The sequence below is a fragment of the Euphorbia lathyris genome, chromosome 3 (assembly GCF_963576675.1).
Source record: "Euphorbia lathyris chromosome 3, ddEupLath1.1, whole genome shotgun sequence".
NCBI classification, from domain to species: Eukaryota; Viridiplantae; Streptophyta; class Magnoliopsida; order Malpighiales; family Euphorbiaceae; genus Euphorbia; species Euphorbia lathyris.
In genome coordinates this window covers 105,469,061-105,492,307 of record NC_088912.1, presented here as the reverse complement: position 1 = coordinate 105,492,307, position 23,247 = coordinate 105,469,061, and the positions used below count along the sequence as shown (strand labels likewise).

Below are 23,247 nucleotides of genomic sequence, written 5' to 3'. Positions count from 1 at the left end.
GCTTTTGACATTCCTTTTCCTCTCCAGCGTTGTAGCCGCTGCTATAACCTGTCTCTGAAGTGTGCAAAGATTGCTCGTTTCGTTCTACCCACCAATGATGGAAGACCCAGATATCTTCCCGTATTCAATGGACTAGTAATACCCAAAATGCTAGAAATTCCCATAGCCATGTCATTTGCCACATTTCTACTGAACATGATTCCAGATTTTTGAAAATTTATAGCTTGCCCCGAAGCTAATTCATATGATCTAAGTAATTTTTTTAAGACTCTACTTTCAGATATGGTAGCCTGACAAAATAAGAATGCATCATCCGCAAAGAGCAAATGTGAAATCGCAGGCACCCCTCTCTTAACTCGGCAACCATGCAGTAACCCCCTATTCTCAGCTGCCTTTAATAATGATGTCAACCCTTCAACACAAAGCAGAAATAAATACGGTGATAGTGGATCACCTTGGCGGAGTCCTCTTTTTGGGCAAACAGGACCAACCAATTGATCATTTATTCTAACCATATATTGCACAGAAGATACACAATGCATTATCAAATTAACCCATTTATCTGCAAAACCCAACTTTAGCATCAATTCTCTTAGATAATTCCAATCCACTTTGTCATATGCTTTACTCATATCAACTTTTAATGCCACACTACCTGCTTTCTTAGCAACATTATTGTTAATGCTATGAATAAGTTCAAAAGCGACCAAAACGTTATCATGAATAGACCTCCCTTTAATAAAAGCAGATTGATTTTCAGAGATAATTCCAGACAAAAGCATTTTCAATCTATTTGCTAAGACTTTGGAGAAAATTCTGAGTATAACATTACACAGTGCTATTGGACGAAGTTCAGTCATAATAACAGGATTCTCACATTTTGGAATGAGAGTAATGATAGTATTATTAAGCTCAGAGGGGAACATACCTTGATCAAACAATGTTGATCCAGTAATGAAGATATCATCTCCAATTATGTCCCAGAATTTTTGATAAAAACCTGGATTAAATCCATCAGGTCCTAGAGACTTATCAGGATGCATATCAAATAAAGCTTTCTTGAATTCATATTTTGTCAGTGATCGCAGTAATTGCTCATTATCCCAATAAGTGATGCGTGGCTGCATTAAATCTACCACTTCACTCCATTCACTATTACTGTCAGAAAAAACCGATAATATGCTTAATGTGTAATTAATCAAATAAAGATATGATTAATGTACATAATTTAGGGTTAATTAATTTTTTTTGGTAAATATGATATGATTTAATTAAGACACAATTAAGAAAAATCTAATCCCTAAATTCAAGCCATTGAGGCCCCACCTTTTATCCCACTAGGTATAGATTTATTTTCTTTCCTAATTAATTAATGGTTAATTAAAATATATAAGGAAAGAAATAAAATCTTAAAGGATTAAAAAAGTGGATATCTCCATTATATATAGATTGAGTTTTCTTTTCACAGATTTAAGAAAAGAAAAGGCTCTCTCTTCTTCATACTAGAAGCAAAACTGTTCCGGTACTTGCAGATTTTGGCCAAAAAAGGTTGATTTGGTACGAGAATTTGATTCCTATGATAGCCAACATCTCTTCCCATTCCGTAAGGGATGAAGTAGAGGGAGTTCTCCTTTCAACTCCTCAATCTCATTCAAAGGGACTTTCTTGCTTCATGTTTTGGTGAAAGATATTTTTCTTAACTCTAATCTTAATTGCATATGGTAGATCCTTGTGGATCGGTATTTTATTTGCTTATATGTGTTTTACAAACTGTTAAAAGCATGTTAAAACTCCATCACTTGTATTAGAGCCAATCGTATACTTGTTTTAATTAGGTTTTAATTGGTTTTTAGGATTGTATGCTTGTTAGGGTTCATGGAAATTAATTAAAATTAAATTTTAATTATTTATGATTAATTGGGATAAATTAATTAATTGGTAAAAATTATTTTTCTAGATTAAATATAATTTTTTTTGATTTTTAGAAATTAATTTCGATGAAAACGGAGTTCTAAAACTCAAGTTACGACGTTTTTAGTTTTAAATGGTAAATCTGATTTCAAGCATATGCAACAGTTTTTTCCAGAAAGTGTTATCTTTGGCTGTTTTTTAATGCTGATTTTTGGACAGATTTATGTTTTTAAAAATGTTGCATTTGGGTTTGGGAAAATTAAGTTATTAAATCTAAGTCAAATTAGGGTTATGTTTTATTTTGTTTGGGAAACAAATTAAAATGTAAATAACCTTTTGATATATATATTAAATCATGATTTTATCAAATAGAAGTTTATATTAATTGGATTAATATGAATCTTTAAAACTATACAAGAATGTTAAGGTAATTTAAATTTATCATATTGTAAATTTTAGTGATTTTGTAATTAGTATAATATTGAATATTACCTATTAAAAATCAATTTATGAAATTAGATTTTACAAAAGGGATAAAATCAAGACTTAAATTTAAAAGTGTATTTGGATAAAAAAAATACACTCTGTCATTCGGAAAATTATTAGAAGCATCTGGTTCTTCATGTCAAATAGAAGATCTTCCATACATATTTTGTCATATGCAACATGGATCCACACATATTATAAGAGGTCTTACTATTTTAATTATTAAGCAGTGTCATAAAACACGTGTTCAAATGTGAATTGGAGATCCTCCTAGTGACATAGAAGACTGAATCCTTAATATAAAAACTTGTGTCATTCGGCCCCTATAGTTGAATTTGACCCAAATGTGTTTTATATAATTTTAAGTATATCATTGGATAATATGACATTAAATTTGATATAAGTATTATATATAAGTTTTGATAAATATATTAGTGGTGAAGCTCTTAGCCTAGTGGTTGAGAGCTTACCTATGCCTTGGGAGGTTATGGGTTCAAATCACATCTGAGTCTGGTGGGGATTTTTCTTTTTTCTTAAAAAAATAATAAAAAATATATAGTTTATAAAACAAGTAAAATGTTTTATAGGCTAAGGCCATTTATTAACCCTTTAATTAAAATGTAATATTGGATATTACATATCCTAATTGGACCGGACTCATTAAATTATCCCAAGTTAATCTAAGTCACAGTCCATGGAATTTATGCTAGACATAATACAAGTGTAAGTCCTAGAATGAAATATTTTGTTAATTGGATTATGGAAAAGATTAAAATCAATGTTTTGGTTTTAAGTTTATAACTCACGAGTAGTTAGAAGGAAATTGAACTTGGAATTTTACTGCACGGACAATTCTAGTGTAATAATTGAATCATTTATTGAATAAATAAAATCATTAGATGATATATGATTCAATTTTATGCAATTTTATAGTTAAATCGGTCATGAATTATTATATGTAATTGAAACATTTTTTATACATGTTTAGATTGTTTGTAAATATGATTTATATGGGTTATTTATCTAGTATTAATCTTTGTGTTGTAATTTTATAAATACAACATGTGTGTCATTTTATAAATACAATATGCGTGTCATTTTTTTTTTTTTTTGTAATTTTAGAATAAGTTTATTTTATATAATTCAAAGAACACAAAGAAGCCCACGCGGAGGCCTAGACTTCGAGTTGGAGCCTAGAAGCCCAAAAGATTATTTCTATTGTAATTTTAGAAATTTCAATAGGTTATACTAAGAAGACTATGTAGAATCATTTTATATTTCTCTTATTTACGCTTTGAGGATGCATGTCCATTTCACTCACTAGAAATGTTTAGATCAATGGGCCATGTAAAACCGTCTTTGGATCCGCTTTAATTAACTAAATTAATAATCCCTCAATAGTAAGTCATATGTGCTTTCCACAAACGAACCTTATCAAGACACCGATTATTTAAATGTAGGTCATGCCAAGACCGGGTGTGTTGGATCATTTTGTGAAGCAAGGGTTAAGGTATCAGATATGTTTACCATCATGTTGGTAGTTTCGATTTAACGTGGACCCCAGGTAGACCCTGGTCTTAAGCAATTGGCACTTTTTTTAGAGTGCTTAGGCCCCAAGATCTGCTTGGGATCCACGTTAAGTCGAAACCACCAACCTGATGTTAAACGTATCCGATACCTTAGCTCTTGCCTCACAAAGATGATCCAACGCACCCGGCTTTGGCACGGCCTATATTTAAATAATCGATGTCTTGATAAGGTTCGTTTATGGAAAGCACTTATAACTTACTATTGAGGGATTATTAATTTTGTTAATCAAAGCGGCTCCTATGACGGCTTTACATGGATATAAAACATTCTAGCGAGTGAAATGTGCATGCACCTGAAAGCGTAAATAACAAAAAAAAAATGATTCTACGTGGGCTTCCTAGTAAAACCTATTGAAATTTCTAAAATTTACAATAGAAATGATCTTCTGGGCTTTTGGACTCCAACTTCAAGTTTGGGCCTTCTTGTGGGATTCCTTGTCTTTTATGAATTACATTTAAAATTTATTCCAAAATTACAAAGAAATGAAAAATGACACACGTCGTATTTGTAAAATCACAACCGAACAATTATTACTAGATAAATAAGCTCATGTAAATCATATTTACAAACAATCTAAGCATGTATTATATAAAAACGTTTTAGTCACATATAATTCTTCATGACTAATTTAACTATGAAATTTCCTAAATTTGAATTCTAAATCATCCAACGATGTACTTATCCAATGAATTATTCAATTATGCCACTAGAACTTTCTATGTCTAAGAAAATTTCTATTTCAATTTCCTTTTAACTACTCGTGAGTTGTAAAACTTAAAACCAAAACTATTGATTTTAATCTTATTCATTTTTCTAATCCAATTTAACAAAATATTTCATTTCAGGACTTATACTTGTATTATATCTAACATAGATTTCATGGATTTTGACTTAAATTAACTTGAAATAATTAAGTGTGTCCGACCTAATTAGGATATGTAATATCCAATATTACATTTAATTAAAGAGAAATTTACACATACATTCATATTTCAAAAACTATTTTCAATTATGTCAAGTCCTAATTTTCAATTACGTTAAACTAATAAAATCATTAATTTTAATCTATTTTAAGAATTGGAGTTTATAAATTAAGGGTCTAAGATATATTGTCTATGGTTTAGAATTTATGAATTGAAGTTTTGAATTTTTAAATTAGGATGTAAAAACATACTTTGTTTGTTATATATGAAAAATAATGACATATTCAGAATTAAGTTTGATAATCTGATTTAGTTGTAATTTTGTAGTTAATTATGATATTCCTGTAACTAACTTTTAATTTATGAGCCTAGCCCATTAAAACAATTTATTTCATAAAACATTATTATATATATATATATATATATATATATATATATATATATATATATATATATATATATCAAATTTCATAAATTATATTATCCAATAATATATTTATCAAAACTTGCATATATATCTAAAAGTATTTTTATCCGATATTACACTAATTACAAAATCACTAAAATTTATAAATATGTCAACTTTTATCATCCAATGATAAATTCAAAATTACCTTTACATACTTGTACAATTTTATTAAGTTCCACATTATCCAATAATATAAATTTATATGTATAAAATCATAATATTACAATTTAATATTTATATACACCATACATATATATTAAATTTAATATTTAAGGTTATTTGAATATATTTTTGTCAATAAAATTGAATGTAGATTGTGTTGGAGAGATGGGGGGCAAAAAGTCCATGTATAATAGGATAGGAGTGAGTAGTTTTTTCCTGAAAAATCTCTCCCTTATCCCATTATCTTTTATTTAATATTTTTGTTAATTAAATTAGATTTAAGATAATTATCTTTTAATTTAATTATCAAAACATTAAATCATAATCTAATTAATTTATATACATATAACTATATATTAAATTAATTTATCCAAATTAATATTCAATATTAATTTATATAGACTATGTTGGCCTTTAATTCAAATACCTTTAATCAAATCAAGTTTGATTAAACATGTACTTAATTAGAAAATAATAATATCTAATATATTATTTAAATTCTAAACTAAAGTATTATATTAGAATTGATTATACATATACCATCATCTAATGTTATATTACAAAGTTCTAACTATAATATTAATTATTTGTATATACAACTATATAAATATATATTATATGGTGTGTGGCACCCGTATCAGGGAACCAAGGTTGAGGATCATCAAAATAGGGGGCTTGAGGTTGTTGATAGGTAAGTGAGTTTGAGGTCTGTGATTGGTTCCTGAATCTCCGACCTCGGTAACAGTTTTGAGAGGTGCCTTTGTTTTATTTTTTTACTACACTTATCAGCCTAGTGGTTTATGTTCCCCACAAATAAAAAAATTTCCTTTTTTTTTTGGTAGGACGAGCAATAGTAATTTGAGGGGAAGATTTGGTACTAATATTCATTAAGGCTATTGAACCATGGGCTTTCCTTTTCACAAAATCTCATAAGAGACCAACTGATGATACAGTTTATGAAAATCAAGTTCAGCAACCGAGTTTGATAACTGCGAGGCAATAACATGATAAGATTCTTCATTAACATGTTGAAAGATTAGTGGTGAAGCTCTTAGCCTGTTGGTTGAGAGCTTACCTATGATCCTAGAGGTCATGAGTTCGAATCACATGGGATAGGGTGCATTTCTCTTTAATTTAATCTTTCTTTGTTTAATATAAATGAACTGCGCACAACTTTAAAAAAAACATGTTGAAAGATTAAGCTAGGTAGAAGATCAAAAGGATAGAGCTGAAGCAGTTAAGTCATCAAGGATACCTTAAGTTTTTGCAGATATTCATCAAATGAATTACCATCCTATCTCAAAGTTTTCATTTCAACAATTAACTGTAGACATTTTCTTTTCTTCTACGATAGAGTTCAATAACAGAGAGCGAGCAGTGTTTTCTATTGTGTCCCAAGATGTAAAAGATGGATTAAGAATATAATCCACATGATTATTCTGACGATGTAAATATTTTGGCGGGGCAGGAGCTGACCTAAGCACATAATCATATAACCGATGAGTTTGTAAAGTGGTTCTTATGTTCATTTTCCATGAGTGGTAATTTATAGATGTTAATTTGATATTGACAGTTATATTGGTTGGAATAAAAGCAGAAAAATACATTGGATGAATAATATCAGAACCTAATATAGGAATACCCGAAGTAGAATCGGGTTGAATGAATACCTGATAGAAATTGGGATAAGAATCAAAACTGGTACTTGGAATTGTATAACCGGATGTGTGGAATTATGACCGAGGTGGATTGCCCATAGGCTGACTAGTAAATTGTGGCTACTGAGGTAGGAATACCGGGAAGACAGATGGCGACTTGAGGCAGTCACGACAGACCAGACGATGACATAGAACCACCGAACAGAGACGACTCTGACAGAAACATTATCACAGACGAAAGAGGGATATGCGAAGGTTGTTGGTGGTTGTTCGGTTAATAGGAGAGGATATGTATTAAGTATTGTTTGGTAAATTACCGAATGGAGAATTAAAGACGTATTGAGTAACTAGTGGAGTGATAAAGGATGAGGTATTATCAGAGATCATTGTGTATCTTTGGGAAGAAGGTTTCCGAGAAGCAAACGATTTGGAGGAAGAACGGGAAGGAGTATCTTCGTCTTCATCATCGGCAAAGATGAGGAGTTTCTTGGGTTTTGAAGAAGCTTTGCGGGCAGTGGCAGATGGCGTGGCGACATCATTATCGTTATTCCCGTCTTCGCTGTCGTCTCTTGGCGGTGAAAATTTCTGGATTTTGCAGAACTCATAGTGGTTTAAATGGAAATAGTAAAATTCAATTGAGAAAGGGAGGGTTTTAGCTTATTGTTGGTAGTGATTAACTTTCAATCGTTTCATTCTATCAAAGATCAGTTGCTTTGCAAAATAAATACAGTTTAAGTTAGCAAACTACAACTAGGGACCGCAATGGGTGTCCGACACTATCCCATTCTAATGGAACTATATGCATCCTGTATAAAATGATATGAAATAGGTATGAGATCAAAACCATTATCCGTAATTAAGGCTATTAATTAGTTGGAGATTCTCCATCCCCATTGGAGACCCGGCCCGTTCGGGACAAGGAATCCCCATTTGGGATCCCCATGGGACGAGGATCATTTTATTTTGTCCACGACAGCCGGGAAAGGGGCGGGTATGGTTATAAGTGTCTCATCCCCGTTCCCATCCCTATCTCCGCATATTCCCAATGGGATCCCCAACCAAATACATAAATATATGTAAAAAATAAACTAAAAAAATATATATGTGATTTAGATAAACTAAAAAGGTTGAGTTATAATCTGGTTGGTTTAAAACATAATATATTCTAAAAATAAATTAAGATAGATTAGGTAAGAGCTCTAATTAGGTTGGTTTAAAATTAAAACGGAACATATGCAATTATGCGTAGAAATTATAAAATCAAAAATTTGAAAGCTAATAAGTAATGTATGCACTAGCGATGGGGATTCTCATCGGGGGATGAGGATCATGTATAACCAAAACCTTAGAAGCCTTGAAAAAGTGAAGAAATTAAAAACTTAAAAGGGGATGGGGATTCCTCATGGGGCAGGGATGGTAGTCAAATATTCCCTATATGTTGTTCGGGGATGGGGACGTGCAATCCCCGATAGACTAGTGGTCGGGGATGGTTAATGCGATCCTCGTCCCACCCCGTTTACAACCCTACCCGTAATGGGTATGGAATGAGTATGAGACAAGGTACCGGGTACCCATTACCCGTCAAAATATTTTATATATTAAAAAATAGGGATAAGGTACCAAAATAGACCTATGGTTTTTTGGGAAGTATCAATTTAGGCTCCACGTATAAAATAGCACCAATACAGGCTTAATGTTTAACAAAAGGTATCAATTTAGGCCTCGATAACTGATTGGACATGTCATTCCTATTACTCCGTTAAGTTCTGATTTCTCCCTCCATGTACAATTAACAAAACTTAACAGAGTAATATCAATGACGTGTATCGTTCTGTTATCGAGACCTAAATTGGTACCCTTTTTTACACGTTAAGCCTATATTAGTGCTATTTTTTACATGGAGGCCTAAATTGATACTTCCCCAAAAATCATAGACCTATTTCAGTACCTTATCCTTAAAAATATTTTTGTTGTTTAGATATAAGATGTGGGCTTCAAATCCCAACATTTTGTTGTTCAACTATTGGGTGATATAATTCACCTACTTTATTTTTATTGATTAAGGTTCAATTTTTAGATAGATGATTTATTAAATTTATATTTTGTTAAATTTGTAATATTTTTTGTTTTATGTATTGATTCCTAATGGATAAGGGTACACACGAATTAAATAGGACGGATATAGGATGCAAAATGTATACCCGTTAGGGTAATGAGACGTGTTGGTCCCGTATAACATGACAAGGTTAGTTCTAAGGGGGGATAGGAACTATTTAAAATTTTGTCTGTTAAGGCTGACTTCTTTTCTTCTAGAAAAGGTTTACACAGCGGCGCTAAGTAGTTTTAAGACACAAGCTTAGTCAACTGGTGACTAAGTCTGTTTCTTTCCTTGAGTCAGGAGATAGCACGTAAGTCTATTCCTGAACTCAGCTTCTTAGTGCACTCAACTCAGCATGAGTTCGTTACTTAGTCAGTTTTATAGTAAGCAAAATATAAAGGAGTTTAAGGTTAGAAATATGTTACTCAAAAGACATATCCTGGTTCGGCCTCTCCGCCTATGTCCAGTCCCCGGAACTCGTTCCGAGCTTTTTGAATCCTCTACTAAGCTCTTTAAAGGTAGAGCACGAAACCTTTTACAAAAGAAGCTAAGTATACAAGAGTACCTTCCTCTATTCCTCTACTCACTCTTATCACTACCGCTGAGTACTATAACCGAGTACTCAACTTCTCTTTTCTATACTTCTAGAAATGATAAGTGTTTATCCTAAACAACAATTGCTAAGACACTTTAGATGAATAAAATCACTCTAGACTTTTACACAATGATTGGAATTGGTGTAAGATTTGCTTTGCTATTCTCACAGAACTTCAAGTATGAATTTGGTCAGCGTTTTGACTAATTGAAGATCTGCCTCGAATGAAGCATTTGAAAGGCCTATTTATAGTGACACTTCAAGCACCGATGATTTCGAATTTCGAAATAACCGTTGGAGGCTAACGGCTTCCTGTCGCTTTCACTCAGGACGTGTTCAGTGTCGTTGGCCAATGAGATTCTTGCATCTTCTGTCTACGGCAGTGCTCAGCAGCTTTTTGTCAGATGAACAGAATGTTTGCACATTTATAGTAGAGTCTTCCAGACAGCTTACTGTGTCTTCTGAGTTTTACCCAAAGTAGAAATACTTTATCTCCAAGTTGATTCTGTTCAGCCGCTGACCCGACTGCCTTGTCGTTCAATTCAGCAGCTTCGTCTTGAAGCTTTTATTAGATGGCTTCTCGATCCTTCTTCATGCTGAGCTACCGTTTTACTTGATACGACTGCGTTTTGTCTTCCCGGGCCGTGAGGTCTTGATCTGTTGACTTGGGCTTGACTTTCTTTTGTGGGCCTTAAGGCTTTTTATCTTAATGTCTTATAAGTCAAATAACTCAACATTGAACAAACACATTAGTGTGAATAAATCAAAGCATTTAAATTTAATGTGTTAGAATATTTTTATCATTTACATAAATAATTTTGTCAAATCAAAATCATATGGAAAGGTGTTTCAACAAACTCCCCCATTTTGATGTTGGCAAAAATATTCAGTAAGGAACTCAGTGTTGAGCTCCCCCATGATAGTTGACCTTGTTTTTCTCAAGATACTCCCCCATAAGGGTTGAGCTACTGAGTTAGTTTTACTTTAAACATTTCAAGGTTTAATCAAGTAAGTCTAAGGTCAGTTTTCAGACTTAGGTCAGCTCATGGAACATATTCTTTTTAACTCAGTTAAGTTATACGGAAGATTTAGATATCAGAGTACGCTGAGTATATCTTTGTTCAATGAGGTTTAGTTAAGAGGACATATAAAAGAGGTCAACGTATAGATCAACATAGCAGACAAACATGAAGCAATGTAAACAAATAACACAGTTGATTTAATGAAGATACGTTAATGTTTAGCACAAAACATAAGTAAGCATCACATAAGATTAGTCAATTTGAAAAATAGATGCATGCATAGTTTTGGATTAATGGTCAGCACAACAAAATACACCAGGAAAAGAATACAAGTTTTAAAAGCTAAATCTAGCAAGTCAAGCTATTTTTTCTAGTAGTTGACTTGGGCAGAATGCTCTTTGGCTTTTCCCTTTTGTTTCTGCTGACTGCCAGATGCTTCTCCTGTATGCTGAGTTCTACCAGTTTGTTCTTTCTCCCCCGTTTTGCCAGCATCAGGTGGAGGAGGAGTGAAGGTGTCGTCGAGGGCAGCACGATTTAATCTCACGGAATATGCCTTAAGCTTTTTCGTGCTTTCATTGAGACCGTCAAAGACGGGAACACCATCATCCAGGACAGAACGGGGAACCCTGACCGAGGCACTAAGCATACCCAGAATATATTCCTGAGACTTCCCAACCCAGGTGATAGTGTTAGTCAGCATGGCATAAGCTTGATGAAACATCTTTAGCAAAGCCGAATCATAAAACTGACGTTGAGCATTCGTGTGGCGCATATGGTTGAAAGTGACTTGAGAGTACCGTAGAAGTTCATTTGTCTTGAGTTGGTCAGTTTCCATCTCTTCCTTACTCAAGTTGAGTAGACGGACAGCCTCACTGATTTGCTGAATGGAGCATTAGGAGGAGGAAGAGAGTTGCTCGTTTGTCTTGGCTAGTTCAGAATGAAGCTGGGTAAAGAGATTATGAACCTCAGCAGAGGTGGCTGTTAAGCCCAAAATATACCTAAAATATCATCGATAACTACATCAATATTGCTTCGAATTTATGCTATTTATAACTGTTTAGAAAGCTTTTACTCTCGAATATGTTTCTTTCATGCAAGGTACATAAATATTTGGTAAAATCCAAATAGGAACGAAAAGAGCTCAAAAACAGAAGAAAAACCCTACAAAAGGAGTCGAAGACGACGAAAATTAATAACGCCAAATCGAGGACGAGCACGAAAGCCGAAAACGACGAAAAGTTCCGTGCCGCGACCGCGGCCCCCCAATTCTCGATCGCGACACGCTTCCTTCAGCTTCTCCTTCCCTTCGTTCGAAGACCAATTGATGCTCCCCCATTCTCGGTAGAGAATTAAATATTCTCAGTACGAGCAGGAGTCTGTAGAAGCCAAATTGCACACTTTCGTTTTCGACGAAACGCGTTCGTTCGGGTGGATAAAGACGTCCTTTCACAACGGACACGATCCTTCACAACGGACACGACACTTCAATCAAGACTCTTCAACATCTATAAATAAAGAGTTGATGAAGAGTTGAAGATATGTAGAAGAAAGAGATTAGTATAGAATTTATGCAGAAATTTCGAGTCAAGTGATTCAGAAGTTAGATTTCGATTCTGTAAAAAGCAATATGCTGTACACACATTGTTTATTCAATAATAACAAGTTCAGTAGCGTTTAGACATTGTTCCAATTTAGTTTTCATTTTGGTAGTAGACCGACCAAGTCTCTATTACGAAGATTCAACGAGAAGATTGATTAGAGGATCCGCCCCTGAGCCTGACAAACTCTAACGAAACCCAAGGAAAGGATTGACAACCCGTTCACTTACAAGTCGTCGAATGTTTCCATGCTCCATGTTCTCTGTAAACTTGTATCAATTTATATTTCATCTAATAAAGTCTGTTCTATTCGATAGATTTTTATGCAGCACTTTGGTAAAGGATCCGAAGTGGATTGATGCTGGTGTTTTCATTAAAACGTATTTAATTCAAAATCTTTACAAGGAAACTTTGTTGAACACTTAGGCAAATTATTATCTTGGAAGAGTTTTAATTTGATTAAGGGCAATTATCCCGAATAGGGTTTTGTCATGTTCAAAGCCTAATAATTAGAGGTTCCGTCATTTATTTCATCTTTATAATTCATACAAAGTTTAAAGTTGTTTTCTTTGCTTAATGCAAACAAATACATTTGTTTACTTTTCTAAAAAGTACTAAACGTTCCTGTCTTGCAAATTCATTTTTAAATCAGAATATTTTCTAACATCTTCATACTCTAATCTAATTCTTATTCTAGCAATTTCAAAACTAAAACCGATTAAACGATTTTCCATAGTATAAACCTTAAAAGTAAATTTAACCGATTCAAAATAAGTTTTGTTTAAAAAACGTTCCCTGTGGGATCGATATCTTTTATTACTACAAGCGTATACCGTGCACTTGCGGAAATCGCTTAACAAGTTTTTGGCGCCGTTGCCGGGGAACGCCAAATTTTTGACAAAATTTTAAATTTTTCGTGTTTTATTTCGAATCTAGGTTTATTCATACTTATTTTAATTTTTTTCGTAATTTAATAATTTTCAATTACTAATATATTTATTCTTCAAATTCTGTTTTGTAGGTAGTTTCGGTTCGTGCAAGATTTCAAGTTCATGCGCAGTTCTTGAAGTTCAGGCATACCACCAAAACCACTAGACCCAGAAATTGAAAGGACTCTTAAGAAGAACAAAAACAACAACAAAAACAAAAACAAAAACAAGAACAAAAACAAAACTCCAGTAAAGACAAATATCGAGTTTGGTAAAATGGCAGACCCACCAACACTTATGGATTACGCTAGGCCAGGTGTGGCCGGTGTGACCAATAATATCGTTAGACACAGAATCACCGCAAACCAATTTGAAATTAAGCATGCATTGCTTAATATGTTGCAAAATAATGTAACATTTTATGGGTTACCTAACGAAAATCCTAACACCCATTTAACAAATTTCCTTGAAATTTGTGACACTTTTAAAATTCCAGATGTGACTGCAGAAGCAATCAAACTTCGCCTTTTTCCTTTCACTTTGAAGGATAGGGCTAAAGAATGGTTAACTTCTATGCCAGCCGCAACTTTTGCCACTTGGGAACAATTAGCCCAAGCGTTTTTATCAAAAAAATTTCCTTTAGCAAAAACCGCAAAAGTCATTAAAGAGTTGACATCTTTTTCTCAAAATGATAATGAAACTCTTTATGAGGCTTGGGAACGTTTTAAAGAACTTCAACGTTTATGCCCACACCACCAAATGCCCGCTGAACTTTTAATGCAAACATTTTATAATGGACTAAATCCTACAACTAGAGGTTCATTGGACGCTATGTCTGGAGGATTATTCATGAAGAAAACATCTGCCCAAGCAAGAGAACTTTTGGAGGAAATGGCAATCAACAGCAGTATGTGGCCCGCGGAACGTGGACACATACCAGTAGTGAAACCATCATCCTCAGCAACGTCATCAGTTAAAGGTATAGTGAATCTTGATCCAGTAGCGATGTTGCAAGCCCAATTTTCTGCCTTATCGCACAAAATTGATAGGTTTATGGCACCGTGTGATCCTAATGGAAAGCCAATCCAAACGGATGTGGATTACGAAGGTATGAGTGAGATTGAATAGGTAAATTTTGTCCAAGGGAAAAACCAAAATAATAACCCTTATTCCAATACATATAATCCTGGATGGAGAAATCATCCTAACTTTAACTGGAGAGATAATAATAATAATGCTAATGCTAATCAAAATCGTACCACCAATTATCAAAATCAATCGAGAGATACGATTAGCACTTTATCTTCTAAAATCGACAAATTTATTGATGCTATGAGCGGAAAAATAAGTAATCACGACGATGGTTTTAAACGGATCGAGAATAAATTCGATCAGCTTATTAAAAACCAATCATCTAGCATCCATAATTTGGAGGTTCAAATTGGACAACTCGCTAAATCAATTCCATCCCGCAAAGAGGGAAGTCTTCCAAGCCATACGGAAGAAAATCCGAAAGAGCATGTTAAGGCTATCACTCTTCGTTCAGGGAAAAATTACTTAGGCCCGAAAATGCCCGGAAATTCGACTTTACCTGGAACTGATTTACCAAAACCCAAAGAAGATACTTTAAAACAAAAAGATGCACCAATTGACTCTAGTACAAAAACTTTTGTACCCAAACCACCTTTTCCACACAAAGTCCGCAATAAGGACTATGTCAAACAACTTTTAACATTTTTAGACAAACTTAAAAATTTGCATATTAATTTGACGTTTATGGATGCGATTACGCAAATTCCCAATTATGGTAAATTCCTCAAAGATTTAATATCAAAGAAAATCAGTTGGGAAGGAATTTCGTCCATTTCACTAACTGAAGATTGCAGTTCGATTGTGTCAAGCAATTTGCCCACTAAACTCAAAGATCCCGGATGTTTTACCATTCCGTGTAAATTGGGAGATATTGAATTCCCGAGTTGTCTTTGTGATTTAGGAGCAAGCATTAACTTGATGCCATTATCTATTTTTAATAAGTTAGGCTTAGAAGAAGATACCAAACATACCAATATGATTTTGCAATTAGCGGATCAAACCACTAAAAGACCATACGGTATAATCGAGGATGTTTTAGTTAAAGTTGACAAATTTATTTTTCCTACCGATTTTATTATTTTAGATTTTGCTTATGATGTTAATTGTCCGCTAATCTTTGGTAGACCGTTCATGAACACGGGACGTGCTCTAGTTGATGTGTCGGAAGGGAAAGTAGTTTTAAGAATATGAGATGATAAGATTGAGTTTGATATGAATCAAGCGATGAAATATCCTATGGAGGATTTCGCTTGTATGAAAACTTGATTTAATCGAAGAATGTGTAAATGACATTGTTCAAAAAGAAGAAATAATAGAACCTATAATAAGTGAGGAACTAGAAGATAAGGACCCAGAATCTTTGATTCGACAAGATGGACCAGTTCCGCCTTCGATTATAGTTCCACCTAAATTAGAACTTAAAGAATTACCAAGTCATTTGAGGTACGCTTTCTTAGGCGAAGGCGATTCTCAACCTATAATTATCTCTAACAAATTAACACAAGTTCAAGAAGAGAAATTGAAAGAAGTTGTTAGAAATAGGATAGGAAGTATGGGTTGGCAAATTTCAGACTTAAAAGGCATTAATCCGAGTATTGTAATGCATAGAATTCACTTAGAAGAAGATAAGCCACCTAAAGCGGATAGGCAAAGACGCCTAAATCCCAATATGAAGGAAGTAGTAAAAAATGAGATTACTAAACTTCTGGACAATGGAATCATCTACCCTATTTCGGATAGTGAATGGGTTAGTCCAATCCATTGTGTACCTAAAAAGGGAGGCATAACAGTTGTAAGGAATGAAGAAGGTGAATTAATACCTTTCATTGATCAGATGATCGAAAGGATAGCTGGTCATGCTTTCTACTGTTTTCTAGACGGTTACTCCGGATTTTTTCAAATATACATTTACCCGGATGACCAAGATAAAACAACCTTCACATGTCCTTACGGAACATTTGCATGTAGGAGAATGCCCTTTGGTCTATATAACGCACCTGCAACATTTCAACGTTGTATGACTGCGATTTTTAATGATTTCATTGAAGATATCATGGAAGTTTTTATGGATGACTTTTCAGTTTATGGAGATTCTTTTGATTCGTGCCTAAAAAACTTGGATAAAGTTTTGTCTAGGTGTGAAGAAACAAATTTGGTATTAAACTAGGAAAAATGTCATTTCATGGTTGACGAAGGAATTGTTTTAGGTCACAAAATATCTGAAAAAAGGATTAGAAGTGGATAGAGCAAAAACTTCAGTAATAGAAAAATTACCCCCTCCAACTACTGTTAAGGAAGTAAGATCATTTTTAGGACATGCCGGTTTTTACAGAAGATTTATTAAGAATTTTTCTGTAATTTCCAAACCACTCACTAATCTACTCATGAAAGATTCCACCTTTGATTTTAATGAAGATTGCGTTAAAGCTTTCGAAACATTGAAAACAGCTTTAGTCAGTACACCTATTATTGCTAAACCCGATTGGGATTTACCATTTGAAATTATGTGTGATGCAAGTGATTTAGCTGTCGGATGTGTTTTAGGTCAAAGGAAGGATAAGAAACTTCATGTCATTTATTATGCAAGTCACACACTGTCCGATGCACAATTAAACTACACCACAACTGAGAAAGAAATGTTAGCTGTAGTTTTTGCATGTGATAAGTTTAGGTCATACTTGTTAGGTTCGAAAGTTATTATTTATACTGATCATGCAGCATTAAGATATTTATTTGCTAAAAAAGATGCAAAACCACGTCTAATTAGATGGGTTTTATTATTACAAGAATTTGATATAGAAATAAAAGACAAAAAGGGAGTAGAAAACCTTATCGCCGATCATCTATCGAGAGTTGAAGATGAGAATGGTCCTATAGGTGAAACTATCGGTATACGAGATAATTTCCCTGATGAACATCTCTTTCAAATGAAAAGTGTCATGTCGCCATGGTATGCAGATATTGCTAATTATCTTGCAGCCAATATTGTTCCGGAAGGATTAAATTTCCAACAAAAGAAGAAATTTTTCTTCGACATTAAACAATATTTTTGGGAAGATCCTTTTTTGTTCAAGACTTGTGGTGACGGGATAATTAGGAGATGCGTTGGTGAAAATGAATATGAATCCATAATGTCGGAATGCCATTCTAGCTCTTATGGAGGACATAATGGAGCTAACAAGACAGCAGCTAGAATATTTGAATGTGGTTTCTTTTGGCCTACGATGTTTAAAGACGTCCGTTCATTTATTACTCGCTGTGATAAGTGCCAAAGAACAAGAAATCTAGGAAGGAAAGATGAGATGCCCCTCACAACCATATTAGAAGTTGAAGTCTTCGATATATGGGGAATAGATTTCATGGGACCTTTTCCCCCTTCTTTTGGTAAAACTTACATATTAGTTGCCGTTAATTATGTTTCCAAGTGGGTTGAAGCAATTGCAACCCCAACGAACAATTCTAAAGTTGTCGTTAATTTTCTTGACGATATATTTTGTAGATTTGGGTGTCCAAGAGTCATCGTTAGTGATGGCGGTACTCATTTTATAAACCGAAGTTTTGAAACGCTTATGAAAAAATATGGAGTACGCCACCGCATATCAATGCCATACCATCCTCAGTCAAATGGTCAGGCGGAGATATCAAATAGAGAACTCAAATGGATTCTAGAGAAAACAGTTTCATCCTCAAGAAAAGATTGGTCATGTAAACTCAATAATGCGTTATGGGCATACCGTACTGCATTTAAAACACCAATAGGAATGACTCCATACCGCTTAGTGTATGGGAAGGCATGTCATTTGCCAGTCGAATTAGAACATAAAGCCTATTGGGCTATTAGGGAACTTAACTTTGATTTACGACAAGCAGGTAAGAAACGTTTGCTCGATTTAAATGAGTTAGATGAGTTACGCCATCTTTCTTACGAAAATGCAAAGATTTGTAAAGAAAAAGTGAAAAAATGGCACGATGCCAAAATTAAAGTCAAACACTTTAATGTTGGGGATAAAGTGCTGTTATTTAATTCACGACTTCATTTATTTCCAGGAAAACTTAAGTCCAGATGGATAGGACCATATTTAGTCGTCAAAACATTCGATTATGGTTCTTTAGAACTGGAAGGTCCTAACGGAGTTCGTTTCAAAATTAATGGTAATCGATGTAAAATCTATTACGAAAATATTTCACAAATAGGAATTTCGTTCGTAACAAGATTATCTTACGTATAAATCACTCAGTTTTTCTCACACAGTTTATTTTGTTTTATTTCTTTTTATATTTTTATTCATTTTATTTTATTTTATTTTTATTTTATTTTATTTTATTTTTATTTTTCAAATGCCATTTTTATGATTAGATGACTTTATGTTATGATTTAAATGCATAAAATATGTTTATTTCATGATTTTAGATTTAATTTTAAAAAATTAGAATGAAATTGAAGTTTCAGGCAATTCTCTGCCGAGAATTTGGAATTCTCAGCCGAGAATCCTATTTTTCAGATTTGTCCAAATAGGTTAGGTTTTTTCTGAACTTACCGAGAATAATAAATTCTCTACCGTGAATCAGGAAATAGGTTACGACGACTGATTTCCGCAAGGAAATCAGCGTGTCGCGACCGAGAATTTGGAATTCTCGGTCGCGACACGCGTTATTCCTGCACAATCAGGTCTGAATCATCCTAAACCTTCAGACGAACCCTTTCACAAACGAAGCCATTAGTTTCTTCATTTCCGAAAGGTGTAATTTTATACCTTTTCGCATCAAAACAACACCTCTTTTCATCTTAAAATATTATAAAGTCCTAGAAGATTCAAGTTCTGTTACAAATCTTTTCATCTTTGTTAGATTTCTGATTTCTTCAAACACCATTTTTCATTAAGTAACAGACACTTTGTTTTTTTTTAATTCTACACTATGCCTACCAAATACAAACCTTCAAAACACAATGCTGCCTCAAGCAACAAACGCCCAGACTTATCCAAATGATATGGGGCGCCTTTTCCTATCTTCAATCATGATGAAGGTAGGCGTTACTGGAATCTCCGTTACAAATTCTTCACTGGAATGTTGTATATGGATGACTTTCTTAACACCCAACTTGGAATTAGTGATGACATGAGCCGCTATATGGAACGCTTAGGGTGGACAAAATTTGCCAAAATGCGATTTCCAATATTAGGCGACTGGATACTCGAATTCTTTTGTACCGTTCGTTTCACTAACAAACGACGGGTACGTCTAAGTTTTCGTCGAGATGGCGAAATCTTCACTTTCGGCTATCCCGAGTTGCATGCTTGGTTTGGTTTTCCCCCGAGGGATACAATTAAAAGTCATCCTGGAAAAGACATGACATCCATTGATATTTGGAGAATGCTCACTGGATTCTGGCGATTCAATTCAAAACTCGCCTATAATCACTCCTTTCACTCCAACTCCATGCTGTATTTACACAAATTCTTATGTCACAGTCTGTTCGGTCGCACATTTAGTAGTGTGGTCCGTGACACAGATCTTTATGTTCTTGGAGATATATTCCAGGGAAACGCAGTAGATTCTTCAAAAATTCTGATGGAGGGTCTTGTCGCCGCTTCTCGATCCAAGGATAAAAAGATTGGGTTCGGCAATATAATCTGTGGAATAATTCTTGGTACCAAGGGTACCATTGATGTTCCATGGAGTGATGATGAATTCTTCCCGACGATAGACTATGAATTTCTAGATCACGAAGGACTTGTGAAACGTGTCTTTCGCGCAGGGCCTCACTTTCTTTCTGCACCGGAACGTCAAACTTTCGTGCAGTTTCAAATTGATCGTATTAGGGCTAGAAATATCCCGTTTGATAGGGATGAGTATGTAGAATAGTTTAGGTTTATAAGTTTTATTTTTGTAAATATTTATGTATTTTGTGTTATTTAGTTTCATTCTTTGTGTTATTTTTGTAAATATTTATGTTTTGTTTTATTCAGTAAAATTTCTATTTCATTTTAGTTCATTTATTAATTTTACAATGGTTAGATATATGTTTGTTCCATTTCCTAAGTAATCATGGTTAAATCTATATATAAGCCATAATGTTGAACAATTCTACTTATTTTTTTGTTACATAAAGATAAAAAATGCTTTAAATAACCTAGCATGTTTTTCTTAATCAACACATATATTCACACTTAATCCAATTTTACAAACTTAATTCATTGAGTTTAATACATTAAGTTTTTCCAATTCATTCAATTGATTAAATTCATGTAATTAATATATATTCATATGCACTTATTATGCACTTAATATGATTCTTTTAACTTATATGCATAAATGACCATTTAAGTTTCATTAATTCTTCATAAACCATTTATTTCACTTAAATTCCAAATTAAACCTTTGGTTTTCCTTGCAATTAATGACATTTATTTTTAGTTTTTGAGTACAGGGACAGTTTTTATTAAGTTCAGGACCCAATTCCTCAACAAAATTGCACAAACCAAGTCATTAGGCATCCAAATAGCCAGTTTTGACCAATTCTCTATCGAGAATTAATAATTCTCGGTATGAGCAGCAAAAACGGACCGATTTCAGGGCGACAATTCCCTGAAAGTCGCGTGCCGCGGCCGCGGCTTTGCTATTCGCGGTCGCGACACACGATTTATAGGCCTTTTGATTCCGATTTTTGATACAATTTTTGCCTATTCCTATTCTACCTATACATCTACCTAATCCCCCTATATAAACCTACTTCTTACACAAATCTCACATCACCTCTATTTTTACCCAATCCCTTACTCCAAACTCTTCCCCATAAACCTACTTTTACTCTTCCCAATTTATTCATTACCATTTCTATCCTCTTTTCCATTCAATCACTTCCAATTACAACTCCCAAACTCATCTTCAAGCTTTGCTCTTTCTCTCAATTCCTTTTTCTTCTTCTTTTTCTTCTCAAACCCTAAAACACCATTACCATGGTAAGAACTAAGCGTGTTGGTAACAAGCCCACTGTTACGGAAGCTAATCGCCTTCGGGTTCAATATGGAGCTTATTTCGACATCGTTTCGGAGGAGGAAGCCGCTCGTTTCAAACATTTTTCACAAGCCGATCGTCAATTTGTGGACATGCACTTCCTAGACTTCCATTCGGTAAGACATTGAATTTCTCCACTAGAATTGATGCTTTTATTGAGGCATTGGGTTGGCAAGAATTCGTTAATATGCGTTTTCCGCGTATTAATGAATATGTGGTGGAATTTTTTGTCACTTTGACCATGAACAAGAAGAAAACCTCAATATCTTTTAGGAATAATGATACCACTTACACCATTGATTATGAAGCAATGGGAAACATGTTTGGTTTCCCTACTTCTGATTTTTATGATAAGCCTAAAGATTTTGATAATGATGCTATTTGGCAAACTCTTTCGGACCAAGACTATTTTAATTCGAAAAACACCTCAAGCAAGTTGATTAAGGACAATTGTGTGTTCTTCTTTCATAAATTTTTGAGTTTTTCCTTGTTTGGGCGTGTTGAGAATTCAAAGATTCAGGTTCGGGATTTGTTTGTTTTGGATAGTTTGTTTAAAGGCTTGCGGATTGATAGCATTGGTATGTTGTTTGATAATTTGTTCCGTGCTTCGAGGGCTACTACCATTCAAATCCCTCTTTGTAATTTTATCACCGCTATTGTGTTGGGAGCACGGGGTGAATTGGCAGATTATGACATGACCACCTACCGTGGGTATGTTCCCCTCTTGGACATCTCGGCTCTTGAGCGGGCTCATTTATTGCTTCCGTAAGGTCCCCCCGTCTTTATTTCGTGCGCCTCCCGTATTGCCCACCTCCGAGGCACTATGGGTGGTGGCACTTCAAGTTCTCAATTTGTAGGTACCGAAGGCGGCGGAGAGGCGGAAGGAGAGGAGGATGAACCACAAGCTCAACCACAACCCCAAGCACCTCAAGCGGATGATCCGGTGGATTTGAGGAGGATTTTGAACCAAATCAATTCCAACAATCGTCAAATGAACTTAAGAATTGATGATTTGGTAGAAAACAACATGGTGATGAATGACAACCTCAACCTTTTGAGGCGTGAGCATAGATCGACTCGGCATCGGATGCTTTCCTTTTTCCGACGCCGAAATGTGGAGACTTCACCTACACCTTCGGATTCCCCGCCTCAAGCATAGGTTGTTTTCTTTATTTTTATTTTTATCTTGTTATAATTTGGTACAATTTTAATTTTACTATGTTTGGTACAATTTTCCATTTTTACTTTTATGTTGAATGTTTCATTTGCTACAATTTCTATCTTTATTATCGTATGCCTTATTTCGTATTTAATTTTTATGTTTTCTCAATTTTTGCACCAATGAGGACATGGTCCAATTTAAGTGTGGGAGGAGATATACATATATCATTTACACATATACGAATAAAATGCAACGAAGATATTATTTTGCAAAACGAAAAAACGAAAAAAAAAAATGCAACGAATATTAATTTTTTATGCAAATGCAACACTAATATATTGCAACACATTTTTCATATGTTCATAAATTAACCATAAGTTAATATGATTATTTGTTTAGGTTATCATTATCGTTAGAAAAAATATTTCTATACATATACGGGTAATATTTTTCAAATTTTTCACAAATCTCCGATACGATTTTAAGTAAAATTGTCTCGAGTAAATGTATTTTAATTAAATAAATTCTTTATTTT

The 23,247-nt window shown here is 34.0% G+C and overlaps 1 non-coding gene across 1 annotated transcript; it reads right to left on the bottom strand.

The window, feature by feature from the left end:
* Positions 1-14,095: 14,095 nt before the first annotated feature.
* On the bottom strand, positions 14,096-14,202 carry LOC136225159 (small nucleolar RNA R71). The gene has a single exon (XR_010686890.1). It is a non-coding gene; the product is annotated as a small nucleolar RNA R71 (small nucleolar RNA).
* Between the last annotated feature and the right edge of the window lie 9,045 nt (positions 14,203-23,247).